The sequence below is a fragment of the Spinacia oleracea genome, chromosome 1 (genome assembly GCF_020520425.1).
Source record: "Spinacia oleracea cultivar Varoflay chromosome 1, BTI_SOV_V1, whole genome shotgun sequence".
Lineage (NCBI taxonomy): Eukaryota > Viridiplantae > Streptophyta > Magnoliopsida > Caryophyllales > Amaranthaceae > Spinacia > Spinacia oleracea.
Window position 1 is genome coordinate 72,989,818 of NC_079487.1, and position 14,592 is coordinate 73,004,409.

At 39.5% G+C, this 14,592-nt stretch overlaps 1 non-coding gene across 1 annotated transcript; it reads right to left on the reverse strand.

Moving 5' to 3' along the window:
* Window positions 1–573: 573 nt before the first annotated feature.
* LOC130466527 (small nucleolar RNA R71) lies at window positions 574–680 on the reverse strand. The gene has a single exon (XR_008926745.1). It is a non-coding gene; the product is annotated as a small nucleolar RNA R71 (small nucleolar RNA).
* Window positions 681–14,592: the final 13,912 nt, after the last annotated feature.

The following is a 14,592-nucleotide window of genomic DNA, read 5'->3' on the forward strand; positions in this document are numbered from 1 at the left end:
CCGGATCTCACACCTTTTTGTAGTTTCTTTGTCTATGCCCAGGACCATAGGTACTAGTAATCTTACTCCATTCGATTCTGAGCCCGAAAGAACCTTTCGTAGACGAAGAAATTTCATTGCACAGTGTGGGAATTACTCTGATTCTTATCATAATATTGGCGGTCTTTTTCCTTCAGGTACAGATTCAGTTTCAGAGATAGAGATGGGTGACGAAACACCACCACCACCTGAGCCAAGACTTACAGACTATTCTACGCCAAGTCTGTCTGTGCTACCCAAGGCAATCATGCCTTCTATTGCAGCTGAGACCTTCAAGATCGAGCCTGCATTGATTAACATGATTGAGAGACGCCAGTTCAGTAGGGAAGTAGGTGAAGACCCAAATCTTCACATTCAGTCCTTCATCCAATACTGCTCTACCATTAAGCAAAAAGGATTGACTCCGGAGCAGACCTGAGTGGGAAGGCAAAGTTATGGATCAATGGGTTGAATCGAGCAGCCATGAAAATTACTAACTGGGAGTCTTTGGCCCTTGCGTTCTATGTGAAATATTTCCCACCTGAGAAGACAGCTCGTCTTAGGAGTCAGATAATTTCCATTACTCAACAAGTAGATGAGAATTTGTTCGAGGTCTGGGAGAGATTCAAGGATTTGCAGAGAGAGTGCCCACACCATGGTTTGAGTGACTGGTTCTTGATTCAAGGATTTTACAATGGTCTGGGTAATGAGTCTAGACTTATTCTGGATTCAGCCGCTAGTGGGAGATTCATGCAACTTGTTGTGACTAGAGCTATGAAGGTGATTGAGGAGATAACCATTCATAATGCCCAGTATGGGAATCCTAGAGGCCTATCTAACAAGGGTGGTAAGCATCACTTGAATTCCATAGAACAATTAACTGCCAAATTGACTGCTATACATTGCAAGTTTGATAATATGCAAGCAGCAAATATTCAATCTGCCCAACCTGTTAGTGTAGCTGCAATGAATTCTCAAACTGTCGATGTCTGTGATAGTTGTGGGATGTCTGGTCATTATGCACAGGAATGTAGGAGCTCTATTGAACAATATAACGCATTCCAGTCCTACAAGCAGAATAATCCGTACTCAAATTCTTACCATGAGGGGTATAAAAACAACCCCCTACTATCATACATGAGTACTAATATGTAATACCCCGAATTTTTAAAACCCAATTAATTATACTTAATTATTTTTTTTAGCTTAAAATCGTTTTAAATCTTAATTTCGAACTTTATTTTTAATTAACGAAGTTTTATTTCTCTTGAAATTTTAAGATTGTTACACGATTTACTTTTTCAGATTTTATAATTTAATATTTTTTATTTATTTACAAGCTTAAGCTACTTTTTAAATATTAGTTATTTTGTAATTTATTTCGGATTTTTAATAATTTCGAAACGTTCTTATCTTTATTCGAAAACTAAATTTATTTATTTTTCGTTAACGATATTTTACGAAATATTAATTTAGTTAAGCATTTCTATTTTTATAAATTTCTGAAAATTACAACAATTTCTGAATTTTGCCTAATATTGTGAAATTACTAAAATACCCCTCAAGAGGCAAAATTCCATTTTTGCTTCTCTTCCCTTGCTCTTCACGTATAAACATGGAAGGAATTCCTTCCTTCCTTCCCTCAAATTCAGTCCAAATACACTCCTTGGACCCCAAGCAAAATTTCCTTCTTCTTCTTCACTCTTCTTCACCTTATAATCAGACATAATTGCACCAATTTCCCCAAACCAAAATCAATTACCAAAACTGAAAATCTCATTCTCTTTGTTTTCTATGATTCAAACCACCACCACCAGCGACCATCACCTGCCACCGCCCAGACCCACCACCTTGTTGCCTCGGCCACCATCCACCACCACACGCACCCCACTCCCCTCACCATCCTCTCCTTCCCCGTCGCAACTCCCCTGCCCCTCCCCTGTCTCTTTCCCTTTCTCTGCCTCGGTTCACCACCACCGTCACGCTCCACCACCGTCCATCACACCCACCCTTACCGCCGGCTTTTTTTGCCGAACACCACCACCACAACTCCCTTCCCCTTTCCTTCGACCCAACCGGGCCGCAGAGCCTCCTCGTCTTCACTCCCCTGCTTTTCGCCCTCACCCCGTGCAAGTCGCAACCACGACCACCACTCACCACTTGCTGTTCTTCCACCACACAAACACCAACCACCGCCACCGACTAACCGACATCAACCTTCTCCCGGAACCACCAACCAGAAACACACAAACCTCCCCTCTCCTCTCACTGCTCCTCCGTGAACAGCCGCACAACTACCACCATCACCGTCACCTCTCCGACGCGGTTCCTCTCTGATGCGCCCCCTAACTCCGGTCACCACATCCCCTCTCCTTCCTCCTCGTTCTCCCCTGCTGTTAGGTTATGATACATATGACAATTCATAAATCATGCGGAAACAACCATTAAGCCAGGAATACATATTATTTACACATAATCATTTAGCATAGTTTAGATGCATACTCTTTGTTGCGTGCCTTCCCCCGAACCGAACAAGAACAAGTCTTTAGGACTCCAAGTGTCGTCCCTCCGTAGATATTCCACAGCACGTCCGGATCCGCCTTAAGATTGACCAACTAGAATCGCCCTTAAGGTACTATTAATTTTCGGCACTTTTAGGCAAGATGTGTGACTGAATTTTTCTCTCAAAAACTCACTTTGAATACTTGAAAACTCGTTGTAAATATGTGACCCTAGGCACTTATTTATAGAGTTTATGGAAAGGAATTATAATCCTATTAGAATACAAATCTATTTAATTATAACCCTACTAGGATTCTAATTAAACAAAGTTTATCTATTAGGATTAGATTTAATCATATTACGAATCCCGGTAGCCTTAGGATTCCGAGTAACACACACGAGTGGCGCATAAGCACCGCACGCCCGCACGCAGGCCTTGCGGCCCACGCCGAGCGCACAACGCAAGGCCCACTGTCGCAGCCTTGTCCGCGCGCGCGCCCAAGCTACGGTTGGGCCTGGCTTTTGCGCTGGGCCTGGTCGTATGCTTGGCGTGTGGTTGTTGCGCTTGGCTTGTTGGGCGATGGCCCGGCTTCGTGCTGGGCCTTCGTCTGGCAGGCCTCGTCCGATGCTAATTCGTACGATACGCTTCCGATTAAATTCTCGATTCCGGAATTCATTTCCGATACGAACAATATTTTAATATTTCCGATTCCGGAATTAATTTCCGTTTCAAACAAATATTTAATATTTCCGTTTCCGAAATTATTTTCCGATTCCGATAATATTTCCGATTCTGACAATATTTCCGTTTCCGGCAATATTTCCGATTCCGGCAATATTTCCATTTCCGATAATATTTTCCGATACGTACCATGTTTCCGTTTCCGGCAACATCTACGACTTGGATAATATTTATATTTCCGATACGATCCATATTTCCGTTTCCGGCAATATCATCGTTTCCGGAGTATTCTTTTCTTGCCTGTGACGATCTTAGCTCCCACTGAAACCAAGATCCGTCGATTCCGAATATCCATAGATGGAGTATTTAATGCCATTAAATACTTGATCCGTTTACGTACTATTTGTGTGACCCTACGGGTTCAGTCAAGAGTAAGCTGTGGATTAATATCATTAATTCCACTTGAACTGAAGCGGCCTCTAGCTAGGCATTCAGCTCACTTGATCTCACTGAATTATTAACTTGTTAATTAATACTGAACCGCATTTATTAGACTTAACATTGAATGCATACTTGGACCAAGGGCATTATTTCCTTCAGTCTCCCACTTGTCCTTAGGGACAAGTGTGCATTTCCTAATTCCTTTGTCGCTCGATGCTTGCTCTTGAACATAAGGTAAGAGTTGTCATCCTTATTATGTCCAGAGGTGTTCCTCGGTTTCTGAGTTCAACTGATCGAATAAACAGATAATCATAGCCTATGATTCATCCGAGCACGGCCATGCATTTCACAGTTTCTAGCTCTCCGAGTGGCCTTGTACAACTTTTAAGCATCTCATCCCGATTTATGGGAGGACAATCCCAATCTTGCGATCTTGAGATTAGACTTCGTTTGATAGGTGATTACCTGAGCGTTGCCTTTATAGCCTCCTTTTACGGTGCGACGGTTGTTCAACGTCAAAGTAACCAGTTCTCAAACAAGTAATCTCAAATCACTCAGGTATTGAGGATTTAGTGTCTAATAATTTTAATGAAATTTACTTATGATAGATTTTCATCCCTTACAGTAAAGTTTCATAGGTCTTGTCCGATACTAGTCTTCACAAAGTAAGTATCTATGCAAATGATTATGACATTGCCATGTCCACATAGTTCAAGAAACAGAACTACTAGTCATCTTGCATTCTAATCGTCTAACGTTTTCTATGCGTCCAATTTTATAGAAAACTCCGACTAGGGACCATTTTCAACCTTTGACATTCAAGTTCACTTGATAGACATTTCTTAGTCACAGGACTGGTCCTGACAGTCTATCTTGAATATATTGTCAAATTGAAGGGACTCATCATTTAATAAACCACAAATTAAATGGAAAAATGAATTCTTTTCATTTATTGTGAATGATTAACCAATAATGTTTTACAAAGATTTAAACTCTAAAACTTTAAAACATTAAACAGGGTCATCAAAGCCATTCTCCAAAATGCTTGATTCCCATAGCTGCAGTGTGCGAGTTGTGCTTCGCCTGCGGCAGAGGTTTAGTCAATGGATCTGATATGTTGTCATCAGTTCCAATCTTGCTTATCTCGACTTCTTTTCTTTCAACGAACTCTCGTAGAAGGTGAAATCTACGAAGTACATGCTTGACTCTCTGGTGGTGTCTAGGCTCCTTTGCCCGTGCAATAGCTCCGTTATTATCACAATACAGGGCTATTGGTCCTTTAATGGAGGGGACTACACCAAGTTCACCTATGAACTTCCTTAGCCATATAGCTTCCTTTGCTGCTTCATGTGCAGCAATGTACTCCGCTTCAGTTGTAGAATCCGCAATGGTGCTTTGCTTAGCACTTTTCCAGCTTACTGCTCCTCCGTTGAGGCAGAAGATAAACCCAGACTGTGATCTGAAATCATCTTTGTCGGTTTGGAAACTTGCGTCCGTATAGCCTTTAACAATTAATTCATCATCTCCACCATAGGCCAGGAAGTCATCTTTGTGCCTTTTCAGGTACTTCAGAATATTCTTGGCAGCAGTCCAATGCGCCTCTCCTGGGTCTGACTTCTGCTCGTAGCACTGAGTGCGTACGCAACATCCGGGCGTGTACATATCATAGCATACATTATTCAACCAATCAATGATGCATATGGAATCCCATTCATTCGTCTACGCTCATCAAGTGTTTTTGGGCACTGATTCTTGCTTAGAGTCATTCCATGAGACATGGGTAGGTAGCCTCGCTTGGAGTCCGCCATCTTGAACCTATCAAGCACCTTATTGATATAAGTGCTTTGACTAAGTCCAATCATCCTTTTAGATCTATCTCTGTAAATCTTGATGCCCAATATGTACTGTGCTTCTCCTAGATCTTTCATCGAAAACATTTCCCAAGCCAAATCTTGACAGAGTTCAACATAGGAATGTCATTTCCGATAAGTAATATGTCGTCGACATATAATACTAGGAAAGCAATTTTGCTCCCACTGACCTTCTTGTATACACAAGATTCGTCTGCGTTCTTGATGAAACCAAAGTCACTGACTGCTTCATCAAAACGTATATTCCAGCTCCTGGATGCCTGCTTCAATCCGTAGATTGACTTCTTTAGCTTGCATACCTTTTTAGCATTCTTTGGATCCTCAAAACCTTCAGGCTGTGTCATAAACACAGTTTCTGTTAAAACGCCGTTTAAGAAAGCAGTTTTGACATCCATCTGCCATATTTCGTAATCGTAATATGCAGCGATTGCTAACATTATCCGAATAGACTTTAGGATTGCAACTGGTGAAAAGGTTTCATCGTAATCCACACCGTGGACTCGCCTGTAACCTTTTGCAACCAATCTAGCTTTGAAAACTTCAAGTTTCCCATCCTTGTCCTTTTTCAGTTTGAAAACCCATTTGCTTCCAATGGCTTGGTAGCCATCTGGCAAATCGACCAAATCCCATACTTGGTTTTCAGACATGGAGTCTAATTCAGATTGCATGGCTTCTTGCCATTGCTTGGAGCTAGGGCTCATCATAGCTTGTTTGTAAGTCGCAGGTTCATCACTTTCAAGTAATAGAACGTCATAGCTCTCGTTCGTCAAAATACCTAAGTACCTTTCCGGTTGAGATCTATATCTTTGCGATCTACGCGGGGTAACATTTCTAGATTGACCATGATTCTCACCAGATTCTTCTAAATATCTCTGAGTTTCATCCTGAATATCATCTTGAGCATTCTCTAGAGTTTGTTGTTCGTCTCGAATTTCTTCGAGGTCTACTTTTCTCCCACTTGTCATTTTGGAAATGTGATCTTTCTCCAAAAAGACACCATCTCGAGCAACAAACACCTTGTTCTCAGATGTATTGTAGAAGTAATACCCCTTTGTTTCCTTTGGATAGCCCACAAGGATACATTTGTCAGATTTTGGATGAAGTTTGTCTGAAATTAATCGTTTGACGTATACTTCACATCCCCAAATCTTCAGAAAAGACACATTTGGAGGCTTTCCAAACCATAATTCGTATGGAGTCTTTTCGACAGCTTTAGACAGAGCTTTATTTATAGTGAGTGCAGCTGTATTTAGTGCATGTCCCCAAAATTCTAATGGAAGTTTGGCCTGACCCATCATTGACCTGACCATGTCTAGCAAGGTTCTGTTCCTCCGTTCCGACACACCGTTCCATTGTGGTGTTCTAGGAGGAGTCAATTCTGATAGAATTCCACATTCTTTCAGATGGTCATCAAATTCATAGCTCAGATATTCACCGCCTCTATCAGACCGCAGTGCCTTAATCTTCTTGCCTAATTGATTCTCTACTTCACTCTGAAATTCCTTGAATTTGTCAAAGGATTCAGACTTATGTTTCATTAGGTAGACATAACCATATCTACTGAAGTCATCAGTGAAAGTGATAAAGTAGCTGAAACCACCTCTAGCATTTGTACTCATTGGTCCACATACATCTGTATGGATTAAACCCAATAGTTCATTTGCTCTTTCTCCAACTTTAGTGAAAGGTTGCTTTGTCATTTTGCCAAGTAAACATGATTCGCTTTTACCATAATCCTCTAAGTCAAATGGTTCTAGAATTCCTTCCTTTTGAAGTCTTTCTAAGCGTTTCAAGTTTATATGGCCTAATCGACAATGCCACAGATAGGTGAGATCTGAATCATCCTTTTTGGCCCTTTTGGTATTTATGTTATATACTTGTTTGTCGTGATCTAATAAATAAAGTCCATTGACTAATCTAGCAGATCCATAAAACATCTCTTTAAAATAAAACGAACAACTATTGTCTTTTATTAAAAAGGAAAATCCCTTAGCATCTAAGCAAGAAACTGAAATGATGTTTTTAGTAAGACTTGGAACATGGAAACATTCTTCCAGTTCCAAAACTAGCCCGGAGGGCAACGACAAATAGTAAGTTCCTACAGCTAATGCAGCAATCCGTGCTCCATTTCCCACTCGTAGGTCGACTTCACCCTTGCTTAACTTCCTACTTCTTCTTAGTCCCTGTGGATTAGAACATAAGTGTGAGCCACAACCTGTATCTAATACCCAAGAAGTTGAATTAGCAAGTATACAGTCTATAACGAAAATACCTGAAGATGGAACGACTGTTCCGTTCTTCTGTTCTTCCTTTAGCTTCAAGCAATCTCTCTTCCAATGCCCCTTCTTCTTGCAGTAGAAGCATTCGGATTCAGAAGTGGGTTGACTGACCTTCCTCTTTACAGATTTGGCGCCAGTTTGCTTAGTTGGGCTGGCCTTGTTGCCACCTTTCTTAGCATTCCTCTTCTTTCCAGATTTCTTGAACTTGCCCCCACGCACCATAAGCACATCCTGCTTATCACTTTTGAGCGTCTTTTCAGCGGTCTTCAGCATACCGTGAAGCTCAGTGAGCGTTTTGTCCAGACTATTCATACTGTAGTTCAGTTTGAACTGATCATACCCGCTATGAAGAGAATGGAGGATGGTGTCTATAGCCATTTCCTGAGAAAATTGCTGATCCAGCCGACTCATATTCTCAATGAGTCCAATCATTTTGAGAACATGTGGACTTACGGGCTCACCTTTCTTAAGCTTGGTCTCAAGAATTTGCCTATGAGTCTCGAATCTTTCGACTCGAGCCAGATCTTGGAACATGTTCTTCAACTCACTGATGATTATGAAAGCATCTGAGTTGATGAACGTTTTCTGCAGATCTGCACTCATGGTGGCGAGCATTAGACATTTCACATCCTTGTTGGCATCAATCCAACGATTGAGGGCTGCCTGAGTGACCCCGTCGCCTGTGGCTTCGGGCATCGCTTCTTCTAGGACATACTCCTTTCCTTCCTGCATAAGAACTATTTGCAAGTTCCTTTGCCAGTCAAGGAAGTTCTTCCCGTTCAACTTCTCCTTTTCGAGAATTGATCGAATGTTGAATGAATTGTTGTTTGCCATATTTAAAACTACAATTGAAAAGAATAAACAAATAAATAACCATTCACAGTTTCTCTTAATAAACTTAAATTCTAGCATACATGCATAATTCAATGTTTATTAAGCATTTTATTCATGTTATGTGTTCCGGCAGGTGTGAATAAAATGATTCCAAGATCCTAAAATCATTGAAGAACTAAGCACAGTTTGTCGACTTAATCCTAAAACATCTTAGGTAAGCAAAAGCCTTTTGCTAATAGTCTAGAAACTATTCTTGGTTGATAGGTACGTCTAAGAACTTATTAGGTAAACCTATCGATTTTGCCACGACATAAAAGGACTCCTTACTTATATCGTTGAGTTTCACCAAAACTAACATGTACTCACAATTATTTGTGTACCTTGCCCCTTTAGGACCAATAAGTAACACCTCGCTGAGCGAAAACTATTACTAGATTGATGTAAAGGATATCCAAGCAAGTGTATATTTTGGCATGGCACCTTTTAACTCAATTTTTTTTAAGTTTGGAACTTAAGGCTCTTACTATGTTGGTTAGATTTTAAGTGAACTAAAATCCTTAATCATGAAACATAATCAAGCTTTTGATCTCATGCATTTTAAGACATATTTAAAAGCAATAAATAACTTAAAACATGCATAAGATAAATGTGATCTAGTATGGCCCGACTTCATCTTGAAGCTTTAACTTCAAAGTTCGTCTTGAAAATCTCCGTGGGAGGCACCATTTTCTTCAAATAGGATAAGTTACAATTAAAACTAATTACAACTATTTGATGGTACGCAGACCATATTTGAATTGAAAAACAACTTTGGTACTTTAAACCAATTACATTCAAATTAATGGTACGCAGACCATATTTTCTATCCTATTTGGGCCATACTAGTCACTTCATAACCTGCAAAACAGTACATATACAATATATACCATTCACCCATTCATTATCATGAATGGCCCACATAGCTGGTTAGTAAAACACATTATGCATCACGTAAACATTTGCAGCAATTAATCAAGGGCACCAATAATCTACAAATTATTCAGTCCTTATTAATTCTAATCAAGTTGTTTTAACATTAAGGTTTTGTAGACCTAATCAAGAGTTTATGACTAAAAGCGCTCCCACTTAAACCAATAAATTCATATGCTTTACTAATTTTAAACATAAAAATGTATTTCTAGTCTAACCGGAAACATACAAATTTAATTAAAATTTAAAGCTCATATAAATTTATAATTGAATCCAAAACTTTTAATTTAATTTCAGTCATATTTAAATTAATTCATGATTTTAATTTTAGTAAAATAAATAGAATAAATAAAATTTATTATAATTACAATATTCAAAATTAAAATCCAAGAAAATAATTTAAATTATTAATTTTAAAATTAATTAAAATTACGTAAACTGAAAATTTCAAATTAAAATTTCAAAATGATCTAATCGCAACGCAAACACCTCACGCATCGCACGCCCATGGGCCACACGCACACAGCCATCGCTGGCCATGTGCGCGCAACCCATGCGCTGCGTCGCATAGCTGCTGCTGCTTTCCTTCGCAAGCCATCGCGCGAGCTGGTGCTCGCTGCGCGCGCGACAGCGCTCGATGCACGCGAGCTAGCGCTCGCTGCGCGCGCTTGCCACCGCTCGCTGCGCGCGCTCGCCAGCGCTCGCTGTGCGCGCTCGCCAGCGCTCGCTTGATGCGAGCCAGCGCTTGCTTTGTGCGAGCCAGCGCTCGCTGCGCGAGGCATCAACGTTGGGCGCAGCACTCGTGGCACGCGAGCTTGCGCTCGCTGCGCGCGAGGCTGCGCGCGCTTGCCCGAGGCAGTGCGCGTTGTGGCGCAGCTCGCTTGCTGCCCACACGCGACTGCCGTGCCTTGCCTTCGCCCATGCTCATTCGTCCATTGCTCATAGCCCACGACGCAAGGCAGGGTTGCTGCCTTGTGCTCGTGCACCATGGCCTTGCTCATTGCATTCGTGCCGCATGGGCGACGAGCTCCCTTGCTCGTCGTCACATGCCCGCACTATACAACACCCCTTAAGGGTAACACGTAGCGTCCATTGCTTTGTGCGTGCAAGTTATATGAACGAATCGCATAAAATTTAAAAATTTATATTTAAAATTAATGACAAATTAATAAATAATATTAATTTCATAATTTTAGGGCGAAAAATCGAAAATTTATTATTCAATTGATTTCCGATTAACATGGATTCAAGTCTAGGTCATAAAAATTTAAAATTTATCATAAATTTACAATTTTTATGGTGGTTTTTAATCATAGGTATCTAATTAAATTATAATTAATTATGAAAATCAAATTAATTCTAAATTATTCTAATTTTCAACAAATTAATCATAATTACCAATTAGATTGCATAATTAACAAGGCTAGGCATTCAAACTTGTTAAACATATACAGTAGGTCAATCAAAAATTCAAGATTTATCAACAAGAATCGCAAATATTTAATTTAACATCTTAAATTTACGAAATTTTGCATTCGAAAAACTAAAACCTTCGAAAAGTCATAGTTAGGCTTCGAATTTGAGAATTCTGGGTTCGGCTTCGAAAATTTGAGAATTTGAGAATTTGAGAATTCTGGCTTCGAAAATTTTAGAATGCCTTTTACATGCGGAATTGACACAAAAATCACTCGATTTGGATGAGTAACGAAGAAACTGCCGAAAAACTGCGTACGTATAATTAAATAAACGCAATTTGCAATTAATTAACAATTACGAAAATTAATCACCCCTTTTAATTCTTGCAAATTTGTAATATTTAACCATGTTCATGCAACTTAGATTATGAAAATAATAAGAGGCTCGTGATACCACTGTTAGGTTATGATACATATGACAATTCATAAATCATGCGGAAACAACCATTAAGCCAGGAATACATATTATTTACACATAATCATTTAGCATAGTTTAGATGCATACTCTTTGTTGCGTGCCTTCCCTCGAACCGAACAAGAACAAGTCTTTAGGACTCCAAGTGTCGTCCCTCCGTAGATAGTCCACAGCACGTCCGGATCCGCCTTAAGATTGACCAACTAGAATCGCCCTTAAGGTACTATTAATTTTCGGCACTTTTAGGCAAGATGTGTGACTGAATTTTTCTCTCAAAAACTCACTTTGAATACTTGAAAACTCGTTGTAAATATGTGACCCTAGGCACTTATTTATAGAGTTTATGGAAAGGAATTATAATCCTATTAGAATACAAATCTATTTAATTATAACCCTACTAGGATTCTAATTAAACAAAGTTTATCTATTAGGATTAGATTTAATCATATTACGAATTCCGGTAGCCTTAGGATTCCGAGTAACACACACGAGTGGCGCACAAGCACCGCACGCCCGCACGCAGGCCTTGCGGCCCACGCCGAGCGCACAGCGCAAGGCCCACTGTCGCAGCCTTGTCCGCGCGCGCGCCCAAGCTACGACTGGGCCTGGCTTTTGCGCTGGGCCTGGTCGTATGCTTGGCGTGTGGTTGTTGCGCTTGGCTTGCTGGGCGATGGCCCGGCTTCTTGCTGGGCCTTCGTCTGGCAGGCCTCGTCCGATGCTAATTCGTACGATACGCTTCCGATTAAATTCTCGATTCCGGAATTCATTTCCGATACGAACAATATTTTAATATTTCCGATTCCGGAATTAATTTCCGTTTCGAACAAATATTTAATATTTCCGTTTCCGGAATTATTTTCCGATTCCGATAATATTTCCGATTCTGACAATATTTCCGTTTCCGGCAATATTTCCGATTCCGGCAATATTTCCATTTCCGATAATATTTTCCGATACGTACCATGTTTCCGTTTCCGGCAACATCTACGTCTTGGATAATATTTATATTTCCGATACGATCCATATTTCCGTTTCCGGCAATATCATCGTTTCCGGAGTATTCTTTTCTTGCCTGTGACGATCTTAGCTCCCACTGAAACCAAGATCCGTCGATTCCGAATATCCATAGATGGAGTATTTAATGCCATTAAATACTTGATCCGTTTACGTACTATTTGTGTGACCCTACGGGTTCAGTCAAGAGTAAGCTGTGGATTAATATCATTAATTCCACTTGAACTGAAGCGGCCTCTAGCTAGGCATTCAGCTCACTTGATCTCACTGAATTATTAACTTGTTAATTAATACTGAACCGCATTTATTAGACTTAACATTGAATGCATACTTGGACCAAGGGCATTATTTCCTTCACCTGCTTCCTTTGTGCCCCCTTCCCCTGTTCCCGTGTTCCCTTTCGAATAAAACAGGTTCCAAATTGGAACCTTGTTTTCCTTTATTTCCCACACCCAAGCCCAAAACAAGTGGCCCAAATTTCCCAAAGTGAGTTTTATTATCTAATTTAAGCTCTAATTAATTTGTTATTTGCTCCTATGTTAATTAAGCTGTTTTCTTGGAAGAAGTTAAGTTAAGCACGGTGCGAACTCAAAGATTTTGTGGATGTAAATTGTTTTGAGGAATTTTTATAATTATGAAATCTTTAAGGATGGTATAAATGTTACAGTGCCAAACAAGCATAAGGTTGTATTTCATGAGTGGTTGGTCACCAATTAAGTTGAGGTTATTCGAAGTTTAAAGTGTTCAAGTTATGAATGGAATTGATTCTAGGGTTACCTTTCCGTGTTATTCATGATGAATATTTTGGTGTTTATGAGTACCGAAGTCTATTATCTGAAAGATGATTGAGATGCCTCTATTAAGGAAGCTAAGAAGTTATACATAAATGTTATGAACCCAACATGAGTTAGGATAAAAGACCCGTTTGAGTTGATACATGAATAGAATCTTGAGGATTTTACCAAAATAAGCTATCAAGAATTAGTCTATCAATAAGGTTGAATGATAGAGTACCAAAAAAGCACGAGTTTATATTCTATAAGTGGCGAATCACCAATTAAATTAAGGTTATTCAAGGTTTTAAGCGTTCAAGTTATGATTGATTTATGAGTTACTTTGCCGCACCCTTCATAATGATTGTTTTGTGATTGTAGGTACCTAAGTGTGTATTCAGATATGTTAAGGAAGCTAAGCTAGAACTTTTAAAAGTTATGCAGGAATATGATTTATGATGGAAAGATGAAATTGAATTTACGCATGAAGTTCTGAAGATTATACCAAAACAAGTAATCAGGAATTAGTTTGTTAGTAAGGTTGATGGTATTCTTGGTTTACCTTTCCGCGTCATTCATAGGGATTGTTTTGTGTATTTATCTGAAAGGATGCTTGATAATCTCCATAAAGGAAGTTGAACTAAAGAGAGAATTACAAATATGTTATCTATGATTATGGTGGAAACATGAAACCGAGTTGGCGTAAAGCTTTAAGGATCTTACCAAGGTAAGTTACCGAGAATTAGTCTGTCTATCAGGTTGATGGTATCAATGAATGCTGTGAAATTCGAAAAGAATTATGAATGATTGAGGAATGCAATGGAGTTGAGAATAGATAATCGACAAAATGACATGTCTATAGAACCAGGTAGTATGATGCCATGAAAGAAATGATAATTTATTGATCCCAGGATCAAATTGATGTTTTATGATCTAAAAGTGTTATGTTATTTCAACTGAAATACAAGCCAAGGCTTAGTAAAATTACATACAACATGATAAATGAAAGTGAAAGACCTGGTTTGTCTGGCAGTATATAAACTACTATCTTCCTATCTACCGGTCATGCATGCACCACGGACACCTGTCCACCCATGGATTACGAGCCCAGGCTCCCATGGTTATGATCCCAGTCCCCGTGTTACTAGTTCGATGATGAGCCCAGGCTCTTATGGGCCCAGGCCTAGTGGAGAATTCCTTCATGGTTCGTACTTGCCGACAACTAGCATGTTAATTAAAAAGTTTATGAATGAATTAAATATGATGTTTTATTAAATGTTTTACTTATTCTATTCTCCCTGTGTTATTAAATAAAATGA